The 17,063-nt window shown below is 37.4% G+C and overlaps 1 protein-coding gene and 1 long non-coding RNA gene across 3 annotated transcripts in view; both read left to right on the top strand.

Annotated features, from left to right (window-relative positions):
* RORA (RAR related orphan receptor A) overlaps positions 1-17,063 on the top strand; it is a 717,907-nt gene that overhangs the window by 83,019 nt on the left and 617,825 nt on the right. The window lies entirely within an intron of this gene.
* Positions 1-17,063, top strand: part of LOC143656200 (uncharacterized) — an 86,054-nt gene that overhangs the window by 55,194 nt on the left and 13,797 nt on the right. The window contains exon 2 of the long non-coding RNA XR_013162424.1: positions 16,849-16,992. This is a non-coding gene — a long non-coding RNA (uncharacterized LOC143656200). The remainder of the gene's footprint in view (positions 1-16,848; positions 16,993-17,063) is intronic.

Below are 17,063 nucleotides of genomic sequence, written 5' to 3'. Positions count from 1 at the left end.
GGACCCTTGATATCGTAATAAATGGTAGCTCAGTTTCTATTCCAAAAATATGAAGAATTGCTAAGGATTGAGTTAAATTAGTGTAGTTTGCTATACAGAAGAGAAAAACACCTGGAGATTTCAGTTTCCCTACATGGAGGACTAAGCTTATTATATTGATTATAAGAGAATCCAGGACTTATTTTAACTATAGTAGTTTGAGAAAAAAGAGTTTTTTAAAAGATACTAACATAGATATAGACCATCATGGTATCTTTGTAGATATTTATTTCAATTTCAGGTTCAGATTTTCTTTTTTGGTGATGATTATTTTAAAAATAACAGATGCAGGATTAAACTATTCAAATAGTATTAAAGGTATATTTTGAAAAGCAGGTTTTGACCCTTCTTTGACTTCTAGTCTCACTTCCCCAAAGCAACCAGTGTTAATAGGTTTCGTGTGTATTTTGTATAGACATATGAATCTGTCTGTAGGAATGATTCCTAGAAGTAGAATTGCTGGGTAAAGATATGCATTTTCAATTTAAAAAGATACGCCAAATTGTCCTCCAAAGAGGTCGTCGGAATTCACATTTCCCTCAGTGGTGTTTAAGGGTATTAACAAACTCTTGTATTGACAATCATTTTATCTTTGCCTATGTAATAGGACAGATGTACTCTCTCATTTTATTTCGTTGTTTTATTGCTTATTTTTAATCTTGTTTTAACTTGTTAGTTGCGAATGTGGTTGAGCATCTTTTTTAGATACTTTTTAGATATTATTAACCATTTGTTTTTGTTTTACTCTGAACTACCTCTTAACCTACAATGGATGCTGTGCTGTGCTGTGCTGGCTCTATCCTCTTTGAGATCCTTCTTGACAGTTTGTTTGGCCATTTGGAATCATGGACAGTCAGTTCTGCAGGGTGGTGGAAGAAAGTTATTATGTAATAAGGATAACATTTCAGATGTGGGGGAATGATGGATTATTCTATTAAAAATGCTGTTACAATTGACCAGTTATTGGGGATGGGAGAAATAACACGGGCTCCATTCTCATGCCTAATATCCAAATGAACCCCAGCTGGCTCAAAAGTTTAGTGTAAAAAATAAAGTTATTAGAAAAAAAAAAACAGGAACATTAAAAAAAATTCTTGGCATAAAGGAAGGCATATTAGGCAAGGACCAAACATCAAGTACTATAGATTAAAAAATAGAAAAAGAAAGAAAGTTGATAAATTTTCATTAAGATTGTTTGAATCTTTTAAAAGGCAAAGAATACCATCAAGAAGGTGCAAAACAAATGGCAAAGAGGTAAAAATATGTGCAGCTCATATGCTTGACAAGAGGATTTTTTTCTACTAAGCAGGTGCTTTTAAATCATTAAGAAAAGGACCAGGAACACAGCATAGGTAAAATTAGTGCCATAGGCTGAGTTCTCTGGGATGCAAACAGAGATGGAGAATAGTATGCAGGAAGTTTACTGGTGTGTGCTCCCAGGATCAGACCTGTGGGGGGAGGGAAGGAAGCAAGGACTGGGCAGAAAAAAGTTGGGCAATAATGTATTGTCTTTTTCTGAACTACTTTTTGCCCCATTTTTCTGACTATTTGTTTCTTTGCTAGTAACAAACTGTTTTAATTACCTTAGCTTTATAGTATGTTTTAATATGCGGTAGAGTTAATAAGCCCGCATTTCAGAATTTTCCTGGCAATTTTAACAGCTTAATTTTCCATATGCCATTTAGAATTAATCTGTCAGGTTTCAAAAATATTCCTGTTTGGTGTTTTTATTGGAATCATGTGCTATTGAGTCTTTCCATCTAAGAGAAAAATATGTCTTTGCATTAATTTGTCATTTTTTTTACATCTCTCTGTAGGAAGTGAAGGTTATTTTCTCCTTGTCAATTCTGTTTCCCAAATTTATTTCTTGAAAATTTATGCCCTTTTTTAAATTAAAATAGTGTGTTTTTCTATCATATTTATTTTGCCATTGTTTGTATAAGAAAAGCTTTAATTATTGTCTACTGGTTTTGTATCACCTATCTTATTTAGTTCTTTTGGTGTTTCTAATTATTTCCAGTTGATGTCTTTGGTTTTCTAGGTATATACATGTATCATTCTCAAAAATAATGATATTTTTGCCTCTTGTGCTCCAATTTTTATCATTCATTGCTTTCTCGTAATTATACTGGCTAATACTAAACTGAATGGTGTTGCACAATAGTATTTATAGTGCCCATTCTTGTCATAGTGGGAATGCTTCCTGTTTGTCACCATTAATCATGATTCTGGCTTTTGAGTTCAGATGTATTTATATTCTCCATATTAGGAAGTACTCATATATTCCTATTTTATTAACGGCTTATTAGATCAGAATGGATTTTTATTTTATCAAATTCTTTTTTTTAGCACCTCTGGAGATGATCGTATGGTCTTTCTCCTTATTAACATTATGAAGTATTAAAGTAGAGTTTCTGTTCTTGGTGGATCCTGATATCCCTATAATGAGCCGTATTTGGTCAGGGTATATTATTCTTTTAATGGACTGGTAGATTCTGCTTGCTTATGTTTCAGTTAATATTTTGCAACACTATTTATAACTTAGATTGATCTGGATTTTCTTTCTTAGGTTATTTTTGTCAGGTTTAGAATCAATGTTTACAGTTTCGAAAGAAATAATTTGGAGGTTTTCTTTCCTCAATATATATTTAAGTATTTTAGTGTGATTCAGCATGTAAAGCCTATTGTTAGTGGTCTTTTTCAGTACTTCTAGAAATATGTTTTTAGGGGAAAATATTTGATGAGTTATAATCAGTAATTGTCAAGCTGGAGCTGTCCTATTCCAGCTGAAAGATGAAGATGGAGAAGAAGATATAAATATATACATATCCCCCTGAGGAAGTGAGAGAAGCCAGAGAAGCCTGCAAGTGCTGAGAGAAGGTGAGCAGATGTGGAGTTCAACAGAAACATTCTGGAAATCCAGAAAAAGGTCTCAAAGACCCAGGGAAATATTCTGATGGGTTAAATTTTGCTCATAAGCCCAACCCTGAACCAAATGCTGAGACCAAGATAACATATTATGTTCAATAAAAAGTGGATCAATCCCCATCCCTGTAGCAAAAGAAATGGAGTCTTTTATTAGCTGCCTCCACGAGAAATGCTTAATTGGGGTTAGAGACATGTTTCCTCAAAGAAAGAGTTGCTATTCTTGGCTGCCAAAATACTTTGAGCATATTAACATGTGATGAAATATGAACTTCAGTGCTACTACTAACAAGAATAATAACAACATGTGTCAGGCTGTGTGAAAAACACTTTACAAGTATTATTTTATTTAATCTTCCCAAAGACCATATGAGAAAGGTATTATTTATTCCAATTTTACAGATGAAGCAACTGAACCACAGGAAATATAAGCAGATTGTCTAGATCATACAACAAGTGAGTACAGATAGGAATCCAGTTTTGTTTGACCCTAGAGACCATCTTTTCATCACTACCCTGCGTGGATATAGAACCATTTCAGGCTTTAAAATAAATCCATCCTTTAGAAGTATATCTCTGGTGGTGGTGTGGAAAATGGACTCAATGGACGGAGATAACTGCCATTGTCCAAGGAAGTAATGGTGAAAGGCTGAATGGAGAACAAAGAACAGACTCTAGAAATGGTGAGAAGGAGATACCAGCACAACCTGGCAATCATTGGGCGAGGCGGCTGAAAGAGTGAATTGATGGAGGATAATCTCTAAGGTTTCTGCTTGATTGAGATGGAGCTGATGTCTGTGTTTGTTTGCTGGGCATCTCCTTCCTTTCTTTCTTCCCTGCTTCATGTCACAAAAGACTGGTGGTGGCTGGGGTTGAAGCTACCCGAAATAGAAAATAAAAGACGTGGAATAAGTTGAGGGAAGAACTAATAAAATCAATTCTGGACAAGTTGAGTTTAAGGTGCCCCTGGAATATTAAACTGCCTGTGTGTAGTAGGCAGCTAGAGATGCTTTTGGAGCTCAAAAAGAGGGCTGAAGTTAAATGGAGAACCATAATCTCTAACCAAGCCTTGGTACTCCGATCTGGATTGTTTGATTAGGCATCCTTCCTGTGTCTCCTAAGCCAGAGACAAGGGTTTGGCACAAATAGTAACTGTAACTATTTGTCATAATCATTTGCTAATTATTATGTATTGTTAATTACATAATCCTAGGTGTACAAATTTAATTCTGTAAAATTTGCATATTAAACCAAAGCATTTGAAGGATTACTGATAAAGGAGAACAGAAATGAATAAATAGGATCTGTTTATGGATTTTGTTTCACCATTGCTATCGAATAATAATGAATATAGTGAATGGTTATCTATGGGTGGTGTGATTTTGTTTCTTTCTGTTGTTTCTCTCCTAATTTTTGTACTGTTGTAATATTAAAAGTGTTACTTTAAAAAATACTTTAAAAAAGTCCTGAACATATTTAGGGGACCAAAAAAGAAAAAAAAACCTTGTGAATTGGGACTCTGTTGTGTGCAATCTGAAATTTTGAATTTTTATGTATGCATCTGGTTGTCCTGTGGCAAAATGCGTATAAATGTTGTCTTCAGTTTCCTTCTGCTGCGCTCTTGGAGTTCTCCTGTAATTTACCTCCATGCTCCTCGCCCAGGATCTATCTAGTGGCTGTCACGTGCTCAACATCAGGGCTCTGTCCCTTCTGCTTTCCCACCAACGCCTTTATGGAGCAGTTCCATGCCAAGGAACTGTTTGGCCATGTCAAGCTCAAGTGCAAATTGGTGGTGATGGCTTGTTGCTGTGCCTCTTGCAAGTCACCTGTTTGTATTTTGTAGGAACGTCTGAGAATCCTTAAACCCAAATAAGTAGGTGGTGACCTACCCAGCAGGCCCGCAGGTCTTTTTTGTGTGGCCGATGGAGCCACACTCCTCATTTCTAACTCTGGCTATTATGGGTAGGGTCAGTTTTGTACGTATGAAATCAAGTCATGACACCATTTGATTCAGCCTCAGAAGTCTTAAATCTTTGATGGTATTGACTCCCTTTGTAAAGTCTTTTTGAGGCTTCTCCTCCAATAGATTTCTAAAATTAAAAAAATAAAAATAGCATTTTTCTGGTTTCTTCTTTCCTTTTTCTCTTGTTGGACAGATTAAATTGGATCATTTTGCAGCTTTTTAAGATTTTCTTTTGCTCTCTGGGTCTCTTTCTGCTAGTTCTGAACAATTGTATAAGACTTTATAACAGGGCAAACGATTACATAATTACACGTGTATTGGCTTTAAACTGTTCCTGTCACAAATTATTCTGATAAATTCTTTCTTCCAAATTCAACATTGATTCCAAACTTAACTGACCATAAAAAAGCCTTACTCCCAATAATATAAATTGAGGAACATAATATATAACTCTATTGATGTTGCATCTAACCCAGAAGCCAGTATTACACCCCTTTGTAAATTGTATTAAAATGTTTATTAAATATGAATACAGTGTTTTGAAATGAGGACTTTTTGATCAGTTTTTTGGCTTTAAAAATTAAAAAAAGCTATTTTGGGGGGTCCAATTTACACTTTTCCCCTGCTGATACTAACAGGTAAGGGTACTGCAAATAGAATGGAAGTCGGTAGGATTTAGGGTTCTGAAGGGAGATTTCTTGTGTGAAAAACAGCTTTTCTTGACAAGCTGCTTGTCAAGGTTTCAACAGCCTCTCTTTTCATTTATTTATTTGGTTTGAGGGAGTTAGAAAGGTGTTTGGTGTATTTTGTGCTGGCAGCTTGCACGTCAAAAACACAAGACTAAAAATATTCCCCTAATATGAATATACAGTAGTTTCTTCTTCTTCTTTTATTTTTTTTTTAAACCATTATTAAAACCCAAAAGGGTTGACCTCTGGCGAAACCTCCATGAAGTATGCCCTGTTCCTCTCCCCTTGATTTCTATACTCCCTGTCCGGACTCTGAATCCCTATTCCTTGCTGATTTCTGTATTTCCTTGTGGGTGCCTTATCTCACCAGCTCCTTCCTCCATGGCCTAAATTTACTTCACTTCCTCTGTCCACCACTGGAACTTCATTTTCCTAGTTCTCTTGTTTTGTATCAGGGCATTAGGGAGTGAGGTGGGGGGGTCTGTGCTGGTTTGAAAGGATGCATGTCCCCTAGAAAAGCTATGTTTTAACCCTAATCCCATTTTGTAAAGGCAGATGTTTCTTCTAATCTGCTTTCAGTATTGTATGTCTAAAACTGTAATTAGATCATCTCCCTGGAAGTGTGATGTAATCAAGAGTCGTTGTTAACCTGGATTAGGTGATGACATGTCTCTACCCATTTGGGTGGGTCTTGATAAGTTTCTGGAGTCCTATAAAAGAGGAGACATTTTGGAGGATGAAGGAGATTCAGAGAGAGCAGAGCAGAACGACATAGCCGCGAGAAGCAGAGTCCACCAGCCAGCATCCTTTGGAGATGAAGAAGGAAAATGCCTCCCGGAGAGCTTCATGAAACAAGAAGCCAGGAGAGGAAGCTAGCAGGTGATGCTGTGCTCGCCATGTGCCTTCCAGATGAGAGAGAAACTCTGTGTTTGCCATGTACCCTTCCACTTGAGAGAGAAACTTTGAACTTTGTCAGCCTTCTTGAACCAAGGTATCTTCCCCTGGATGCCTTAAATTGGACATTTCTATAGACTTGTTTGAATTGGGACATTTTCTCGACCTTAAAACTGTAAACTATCAATTTATTAAATTCCCTGTTTTAAAAGCCATTCCGTTTCTGGTGTATTGCATTCCAGCACCTAGCAAATTAGAACAGGGTCACATCCAGGTGGAGGGAGCATAGAATTTTTATTGAAGAAGACAATATTTAAATTGGATCTTAAATGGAGTAGAGTTCTGACTGATGGTAACAGGGCAAACCTACCTGTGCAGGTGTGTTAAGTACCTCTACTAGGCAGCATAATTCCTTAACCTACTTTCAAAAACACACATTTCCAGAAGACCTTAAAGGAATCACAGTATCACTGAAAAATTTGGGTACTGTCTTTGGCCTTCTGCCTAAACTTAAAGAGAGTGGGGCCAAAACCAACTTTTCTTTCCCTGTTCTTGCAGTTTTGGAAGTGAGCAGGTACTTGTAAAATGAGACAATTGACGTGTTGAGGAGAAAATTCTAGAAAAATAAGTTCGACATTGTGCATTCAGTGTGCTGTGAATGTATATGCATATCGGTGGTTGCAGTTATAGCAATACAACTGAGAATGTGCAAATGAAGTCTGAGAAGTGCCAAATGGTGTCCTCCAGCATCTTGCAGAACTTTTCTGGTGTGAGAGGAACTTCCAATCAGGTAAAAATTCCTTTAACTGTTTTTAAAGAGAACCTAGGAAAAGGGGTGAGAATTTTGGGAAAACAAGACTGAAAGCTGTTTTGGAAGAATCTTTTTATTTTTTCTTATGATTTATCTTTAGTTTCTTTTCTCTCATCACATCTTAGCCTCACACTGGCCCTGCCCTGCCCATGGTGGCAGGATAGCAGGCGACTGCTTTGTCCTGGGGTTGAGCCTCTGGATTTAATCAAGAGATTGGTGAGCAAGGGGCTCAATTCTCTCCACTTAGTCAAATTCATTGGATCCTCCAAAGTGCTTTCCTCCCCCCCGAAGGAATGTAGTTCCTTAAAGCCACAGGGTCCCGTGGTGCTGAGAGCTTCTGTGGCCTCTAGTTTGACTCAATCACATTTTCTCACTTGCCAATTTTTTTTATGTGTCTCCCAACATATATGTATTTCTATATCTATACATACAGAGGCAGGTGTGTTATAGGGAATTTTGTTCACGACATTTTGTTTGTTTGTTTTTTGGGGGAGGTGGGGGTGGGGGAGCATGGGCCAGGAATTGAACCCAAGTCTCCTACATGGCAGGCCAGAATTCTACCACTGAACCACCCATACACCCCAGTCAAAGAGCTTTGAATTAACTTATCCAAAAGTTGGCATATTAGGACCTTCCTCTTTTGCCTCATTCTGACTTTTCTTTATTTAAAATTTTTACCTTTTTATTTTATTTGTTGGTATGTTTGGTTTTTGTTTCCTAAGGAAGCAAACAAGACTTTGGGTCTCTTTAGACAAAAGGTATGGATCGATCCTTCTGATCCATGAGACAGATGCTTCCAAACTGTATGCTATGGAAGACTTGTGGTTGGTGAGCTCGTTGTGGTTGTTCTGGGAAATATTTTTGTCATAAATTTAGTTCAGGGAAACACTGTCTGCCGTATCTCCCCATTGTTGCTTCCCAGTGCACATAGCTTATTAAAGACTTTGAGAAGTTTACAGTTAAAAAAGAAAGGTCTTTCATTTTGTAGAGCCCAGCATTTGCAAGACTATTTTTTGCTTGGGATGCTGACCACCCCCCCCCCCAACCCGCCACAAGGGCACCTCTTAACATCCTGAAGGTACAAGTGTTGCACAGAATGCCATGGAGGTGGTGCCAAACAAGACCTCTTGTCGAAGCTTCTGTATCTGGGGTTCACGAGTTTGTTTGCTGATGGTTGTAGTTTGATCTGGAGGCCCAAAGGGATTTGGATTTCTTGTGATATAACAAATCTGCAAACTTTGTTCCAAAGAACTGTGCTTAAATACAGGCAAACACTGCAACTTGAGCATTTTTCGAGTGGTCCTCTTTGCCCCAGGGGCGTAACAACAGCCAACCTGAAGCAGTAAGTTTTCATTTTATATGAAGTCTGCTCTCCGAATATTTTTATTCATATATCATTCAGCATGCACGGAACCATCTAGCTCCATCCCACGTCTATGTGAGTCACTTTTTTTAAGTACTTCTTTTTTAAAAAGTGTCTCATGCACATAGATAATTAGAGAGAGAAAAAAGAAGACAAGTAAAAATAAATCATGTTGTTTAATTTAAAAACCCAAATGAATCTTCAGAGCCAAATACATATGTTTCTCACTTTCTTGGATTACCAAGAACTATCACCTTTGTTCTGATCCTCTTCCAAGCATGCAAGTTAGCTTTTTTTTTTTAAACCATAAAAATGAATGATATGGAAACAACATGTCAAAATAGAGGTGACACTGTATTAAAATCTCCCAAATGACTCAATATAAATAAAGCATGGAAAAGTCTGTTGTAACCATATGTTTCAGGTTAACAACCTCTTATATGTCCCTTTCCAGCATAATTATGTTCTCATGATGGCCAATAACTTTCCAATTTGTGTGCTCCTCTTTCAAGATGGTTGCCCGGGAAATAAGATGTTAAAAATTACTCATTACTGTTGAGTGGATTTACTGATTGTGTGATATTTATATCAGAATCGCTAACCTGTTATTACCTATTATTTCATCATTAAATTTAATGCATGAAATGTGCAATTTTATAGCTGTCCATTACTATGTTAATTTAATGTAATGCATATTGATTGTTCAGCAAGACTGGCACTCATCTAAGCACACCTTTTAAATGTTAAAACGCGAAATGTTGTTTAGCTCCATTGTGAGCATGGAGAAGAAGTGTATTTTGTGGCTTTGGAGAACATCTGCGTTTGGAAAGGCACAGCATACTGGCAAAAGCACCGCAATTCACTGCTGCATGTTAGCACCTCTTTCAACCACAAGCTCAGTCAGGTTAGGGCACACGCTGCCTGGGAAGGGGACGATTGACTAATGAGGAAAGTGTGTACAATATGGTGATATTGTGAAAAAGAGTGTAAGGTCTGTTCCTTTAAGAAAGTGAATATTCAAAAACAAAAGGCACTTGAGCCAGAGTCTTCAGTTGTGGGCTGCCTTGGGCTCTGGAGAAAAACGTCTTTGAAATTTAGACCTGTACCTGCTATTGCGGATTCTCTCTGGGTTGTATTTTGCTGCAGACTACATAAATGATAAAGAGCCTGCAGAGAAATAAAACATGTTAGAGTCTGTAGTGTTTGGAAGACAGTTTTAGAGTAAATAAGATCTAGATTTCATTGGGATCTTACTCTTCATTTATATTGGGAAGTGTTGGTTGCATTGAATTTTGGCATGAAGAGATATCCCACCTCCCCCCATCCCATTCCCCACTCCGCCCTACACTTTCTTTTTCCACTCTTGTCAGCTTTGGTTTCCAGTCTTTGGATGTTGGATCATCCCTTCTTGGGATGGGTGGATGCCAGCATAGCAAATCCCAGGAAACGTCTTATGCAAAGCTGAGGCCACGCTGATTTTTTATTCAAAATAAGTATGATATTCATGAGCCTTCTTTTAAGAATGTAAACTTTAGGAAGAGATGATATCCTGCGCATGAAAATGCTTTTAACAAAATTCCAAGGGCTTGACAATAACACTGTTATAATTGTCATTGTTACTGTGATCAGCATCCTTTCTGCCAGTCTTAGTTTGGTTCATCTATCCTAGTAGCTCTGAATTGGAATAATTGAAACCCTTTATTCTGAAGAATTGTCCTCTTGATACATGTCCATTTATTATTTCTTTATAAGAAATCAAAACCCTTTTCTTCCCAAGTTCTGTCTTGTGTTGACAATGTGCCCATTCTATTTTGTCTCATTGTCATCCGTTGCATGCCTTCTTTTTTGTCTTTAATGAAAAAATTAGTAACCACGCTTAAATAGAGAAAAAAGTGCCAAACTGATTTAGCTTGTGTTGTTGATAGTAATTGTAGATAGGTCCCCAGTCGTGAGATACTAGCGGCAAGTTTTTTCAGCTATAAACTTTATCACCACTAAAATGGAATCATCTTTAGGGTCAAATATAACAGCTGGCAGTGCCCATCATTTAAGGAAAAATGACAGGGCGGTGGGGGGGATGGCTTACAAGAAGATACTTTAAGTAGGGAAAGGCATCCTGGGGGTGGCGGGGGCGGGGGACAGGGCCCAGAGGGTGGGGTGGGAGGGTGATAATGAGAAACACAGATTCTGCACTTGTATGTAGGAAAAATACTACGCTCTTTCATAGGGTGGTGGAGAATAAATTCTGAAAGTGGCACACTAAATTTAAATCTTTGGGTCAATTCTTTAAAGGAGTACAGATGATAAACAGAGATGTTCAGAACAAATGTCAATCAGATTCTTTGTTGATCTTTTCTCTTGAACTTTTTGGAGAACCAGAAACTGTTCATACCCACTGCCGCTCCAAGCTTTCCAATTTTTATTTGTTTGCCCTGATCTAGATTAATATACACAACCATAGGTTAGTTTTACAAGTGTTTCAGAGTGGTGGACAATTGAGTCAAGGTCTTTTTGGTGCTTATTTGGTTCCCTCTCTTGTTTAATCTGAGAGGATGTGTCTGATCTGAGTCCCAGTTTTGCTTGTTGTCCATTAGGTTTGCCACTGGCCTGGTTTATCAATTTCAACTGTCCCGTTTAGTTTACTGTCCTCTGTGGTTCGCAGTAGTCCTGCTCTCTGCTTTGCTGGTACCAGGAGAAAAGCAGCTTTACGTAGTGCTGGCATTTTGTAGCTGCATGGCTTTAGGATTTGGTGGTATTTTTTTTTCTTTTTTAATGTAGAAATACAAGGCTCTGACGTTACAAATGTGAGAATAACATCAAAGTGTGAGAAAAGCTCTCACACTTAGATATTATTCTCACACTTTTGGGAACAAAATAGGCTTTATTGGTAGGTTTTGACTGCACTTGCTGTAAGTGGAATATATCATATTCTTCCTCTGAAGTTATGATATAAACAGATAGCACAAAAGTTTTGTGAAAGCAAACGTTAATTGGAACATCTGCCCCAACAAAACCATATAAAACAGAAGTAGAAATTAAACTCCTTATTGTAAAGAAACAAAAAACAAAAGGGAAAGGGATAATTTTTGTGATTCACAAGAGTTCCTAATTTTATCCCTTACAAGTGGCCTGAAGAAAATGCAGTCAAATTGAGTTATTCTAATATTGAAGAGATGGAAATCCATATCACAAATAATTTCTGAATGAACTAAAGAACACTGGTGACTTAGATCCCGGTTAAAAATTAATGAAGATACTAACTTTTTTTAAAATTTATTTTATAACTGATGGGTGTCAAGGTTAAAAAAAATGACTTTTGACTCGTCTCACTATTAAATGCATTCCACCTACATTTGAGATATTAATGTAAATAAACTGTGGGTTTCCTCATTAATTTGCAGTTTCTGGTCTGAATACAAGTAGAGTATAGTTGAGTTTGATTTCTGTTCCTATAAAGGGTTCCCATCTTTCAAAGGAAGCTAATTATGAACCAAGAGTGTTGACTTTCGTGTGCATCCTACAAAGCCAAGGGAAGAACTGAGTGTTTATATGATAACTAAGAGTAAAACATATTTCCCTTGATTAAACAAGTGATTGAGACCAAAGTAAGAAGAATCATTTCTGTGTTTTTCCTAATAGACCAAATAATTGTTTAAGTCGTCAGTTCTGCTACTTTAAGACAAAATAAGCTTACCTGGTGAGTTTGCTCAAAGTCTCTCAGGACAGTGGTATGTTGGAAATGCCCACATTTCTGTAGGCAGTAGTGAAGAATGAGATGCAGAGGGGGTAAGATGCTGAAGAAGGAAAGTACTGCTCTTCTGTAGGGCCACAAGACTCCGAAGCATCTCAAGGCAAGACCACACCTGTGAGATACTTGCTAGTGCCATGTTTATTGGGTAAGGACAACCAGCATAGGTCTGAATCAGATTTGAAAATTGGGATGCACATTTGGTAATCTAAAATGTAATGCACCTTTACATTTTTATAAATCAATCTTGGACCATTTCATGGCTTTGTATCATTATTCTCATCCAAGGGATCGAACACAGGAATTTTTGCTCAATTCCTTATGAGTTCAGAATAAAGGCTAATATTTATTAAGTGCCTGCTCTATTCTTAGCATTGCTCCAAGTGCTTTACCCCTATTTTTGATACTGCCTTATAGGGTATGTGAGCTACTATTATTATCCTCTTTCCTTGTAAATGAGAAACTGAGGCATAGAAGGGTGTTGGTATTTAAATCCCAGCAGGATGGCTGCAGAATCCATCATCTTTGCTAACACTAGTCTAGATATGCTTATGTGAGAAGGGAAATCATTTTTAAGCCAGGCTGATTAAGAAACTTTACGTAGTTTCTTAACACTCTTGTTCATCAGTATGCCCTGAATTCCAGCAGACCGTTCTGCACTTTCAGATTGACCTGGCAGAAGCCAATCCTCAGACTTTGGAAGGTTTCTGAGAGATGTAAAGTTTCAATGAGCCCTCGTTGGCTAAATCAGGATGCTAAATGTGGGTGTCAAAGGAGGTCTAATCCCTGATACAGAGGGAGAGAAGTCTAGGGCTCTTCACTTGGTAAATTGTGGTTCCATGAATCAATGACCTTCCTGCCTGCGGTCTGCAAGAAATCAGGCATATCCTAAACGTTGCCTTTTGGCCAGGAGTTCATGAGAAATTTCCTTCACCGAGGAGAAACTCAAGTGTATTTTGGTAGAGTCAGAGATTTATATTCATGTAGCCTAGTGAAGCAGTAGGAGGAAGGCTGAGCGTTAGAAAAGGTAGGAGGATGACATCAAGGCAAATGTTCTCAGATTCCTGGAGCGGAAACGAATCTTACTTATGATGCCAGAGCAACCAATCAGTTTCAACAAATGGTTGGTTTATTTCAGGTTGGGAGACAGCAGAAATAAGTTTATTTTGTGAATGTCTCTCTATTTGTAGTCATGGTCTGAGAGTACTTCCGTTGGAACCGATGAACCTTTTGTCTGTCTAAGGTTCTCCTTGACCATTCTAACTTGGGACCTGACTTCTTGCCTTGGCTTTCATGACCTCGCACAGGTCACTGACCTTCTGCTTTTCTGATCAGTCAGCTACGTCCAGCTTTCTGCATTTCTTGATCCAAATATATATTTCTCCAGATCCTTTGTACTGTGCCTCATTTTTGCTTTTATTTATTTTGTTTTAACAATAAGATGGTTATGTCAATATAAAAGGTCAATTTAATTGTTTTACTGTTACTATGACCACCTTAAACCTTGTGAGAGCCAAACAGTGAAAATTTGTAGCTCTCCCTTGTTTAAAGGTTTAGGAATGTGTTAAGAACTGCTTACTCCTTACCTCCCACCCCAGCGAGCATTACCATGTGGAAACTTATATATTATCTGATTGATGTGATTTAATATGCACATTAATAATTTTGGCACTTCCTCTTAAACAATTAACAACTTTTGTTTAGGGACAAGGAACAAAGATTTTATTTCCTTTCTACCTTTTCTAGTATTTACAGTTTTACTTTTAAATTGAAGGATGTCTGGTTACTATTAAACAAATTATGTTCCCATAATTGGATGAGTCTAATAAAAAGTGGGCTATTTTTATTAACTGCCAGATTTCACAACAGTGGAGTGTTCCATTTTGATTCAATAAGACTTATAGCTAGATTTATTCAACAAATTCTTTATATTTATAAAGGTGTTAACAGTGAAAACAGCACACATTTATACAGGTCAATCATGTAAATTTGCCTACTAAAACAAGTGGTGGTACCAAACTTAATGGCCCGCATTTACCCCACCTGTAGTAGTGACCTTATTTATAGAACAGTAGGTAAAACCAGTGTTTGTTCTTTCAGCTGTTGGCATTTCTGACAGCAGTACTGTTATAATAGACTTTAAATGTACCTAAAAGCCAAAGGAAATCTATTTACGCTTTTAATCACTAAAAATTAAGCCCTTAATTATTGTGCTTAATTTTTTTTAGAATTGTAATTATAGGATGCTGAAATTTACATTTTCATTATTCATTTTTTGACATTATTTATTGGAGTACCATGGGAGTATTAATTAAAGATAATGTTAGAAGAAAAAATGCCTGAACTGGAATAATCAATACCTTTAAAATAGGAACAAGGATGGGTGTCCTTTCTTTACTGTGAAAGGATAAATTTAAAAAAGCACATGCAGCAATAACAATCTAGCATATAAGACACTTTGCTGAATCGTCTTTGTTTTCCCATGATGAGGGTCATGGTTTATTGATTGTTCAAACATCCGTTAAGATATAAAAAATTAATAATTTTCCTGTTGACATGTATATATACTAGCATTTAATGTAGTTACACTTTGGGGAAATTAAGATGAATTGAATTTATTTTTCAGGACTGGTGCTTGTTTCTGTAAACCACTCTGAATTATGCATTTCAATGAACCTCCACTTCCATTTTATACCCAGAATAGAAAGATTAGTGAACAAATTCTCCCTTTTAAAAAGACTTGAATGCAAATATAATTTCTGCTTTTAAAAGAGAGAGAGAGGGAGTGAAGGAGAAAGGGGGAGGCAATAGGGAATGCCTGGAGGGGGTTGGATTCTTCCTGAAGTTTCCATCGACTTCAGTAACCAGAGTCCCAGCATCCACCTCCAGTTCCCTTACAGTGCTGTTTTTGCCTCTTAAAATTTCCTATTTTGCCAATGATAAAATTTTACCAAAGAGGGAAATGACTTGCCTAGAGTTCCGCTTCGATCTGGTGGCAGAACTAAAAGAGCCAGTTCAGTACCCTTTCTCCTTGGCCTGCTCTTCCACCAACCCCCGACCCCTCCCCATGCCAGCACTGGACCTTCTGTTTATTGTGCTGTCTCCTCTACCCAGTTTGGAATTAAATTTTTGGATACTGACTTTCATTTCATCTGTGATAAGTTAAGTTAATACATGAAAAGTGCTCAGAACACTGTCTAACAGAGGGTAAATAGTATAAATAGGTCTGCTATTTGTCATATTATTACCTCTGTAGGAAAATTAATTAGATCCCAGTTTCTCTAGCTTTCCAGTGAATGACCAAAGCTCTTTATATTCTCCCTAGTTCATCTCCAGCAATCGCTCAGTCCTGGTCCCTCCACCAATAAATGCATAGATTCCAAGGACTCTGCAGCCAGTGTTTTGTGGCCTCTCCCCTGCAGAAGTCTGGCCACCCTGCGCCAAATCTACTAGAACACTCTTTGACGAAAGAGTCCAGATTCATGCTGCTACAGATGATTCAAAAACTTTCAGAACAACTTTTTGAGTAGGATCAGATCATCCAGATAGTTATAGGCCCCCATGAAAGCAAAGATCTGGGTATGATAAAGGCTGATGGTCAAGTTAGCACGTAATGTTCGAAAGTGATATGACTGTGTTGGCCAGTCATATTAGCAAAGCACACTAATCCTTCCCACAAAGCATGCTATCGAACTAGCTCTTGGATGATTTGTATTTTGCCTCACTGGATATTAGAGAGGGTTGAGCAGTGGGTGCATACTCAAAATAAATGCGTGTGCTAAGATTATTTATATGTGTGGTATATTAGGAAGACCTTTTTTTTATATTTGGATACAGGACACTTGGGTCTCAGCTACTTAGGATGAGCTGATTATAACCTGGCTGAGTCTTGGTGAAACCAAGACTACACTGTAAAGGTACATACCAGCCTGCTCTCCTTTATTTCTTCTTGAAATAAAGAACTGTATTTTATAATGTTTTTCTTGACATTTGATTATGAAAATTTTGAAATATACAGAAAAGTTGGAGGGATTTCACATCCTTGAGTGTATTCTGAAAATAGGCCACCGACAACTGACAGGCGCTGAGTACTTATGCTCAAAGTACTGTGCAATATAAGCACTTTGCCTGTATTTTCCTCATTTCATCTTTTTAATGACTTTGTAGATAGATATATTCATTTCATGGATAAAGACATTAAGGCCCAAAGAGATGAGATGAGTTGCTCAGAGTACTTTCAACTGTTAGGTGTATAACCCAATACGAACCCCAGTTAGCTGTCAAGTCTGTGGATATAATCTCTGCACCCTTCTGCAAAAACATCTCAAACTGCTAAATGACAGAGTTTTCACTTGATTCTTCCGTTTTCATAGGAGCAAAATCTTTAAAGCCCATCATAAACTACTGTCTTTGCAGATATTCAGGGGCCTGCCTTTACCTCCCTTGGCCTCTCTTTTGTAGAAGATTTTGAAGTCTCTTCCAGCTCTGAGATCACGTAGAGTCAGCCATCATCATCACTCATCAGATATGTATCTTCGTCTCATCCCTTCCGAAACAAATGTAGGTTATCTCTGTTTCATGGACGAAGAAACCAGTGATGCTTATGCCTATGTAATTAGATCTAACATTAT

Source organism: Tamandua tetradactyla, chromosome 14 (genome assembly GCF_023851605.1).
Source record: "Tamandua tetradactyla isolate mTamTet1 chromosome 14, mTamTet1.pri, whole genome shotgun sequence".
In the NCBI taxonomy this organism is placed as follows: Eukaryota; Metazoa; Chordata; class Mammalia; order Pilosa; family Myrmecophagidae; genus Tamandua; species Tamandua tetradactyla.
The sequence above is the reverse complement of the archived record's forward strand: the minus strand, read 5'-3'. Positions and strand labels throughout refer to the sequence as shown.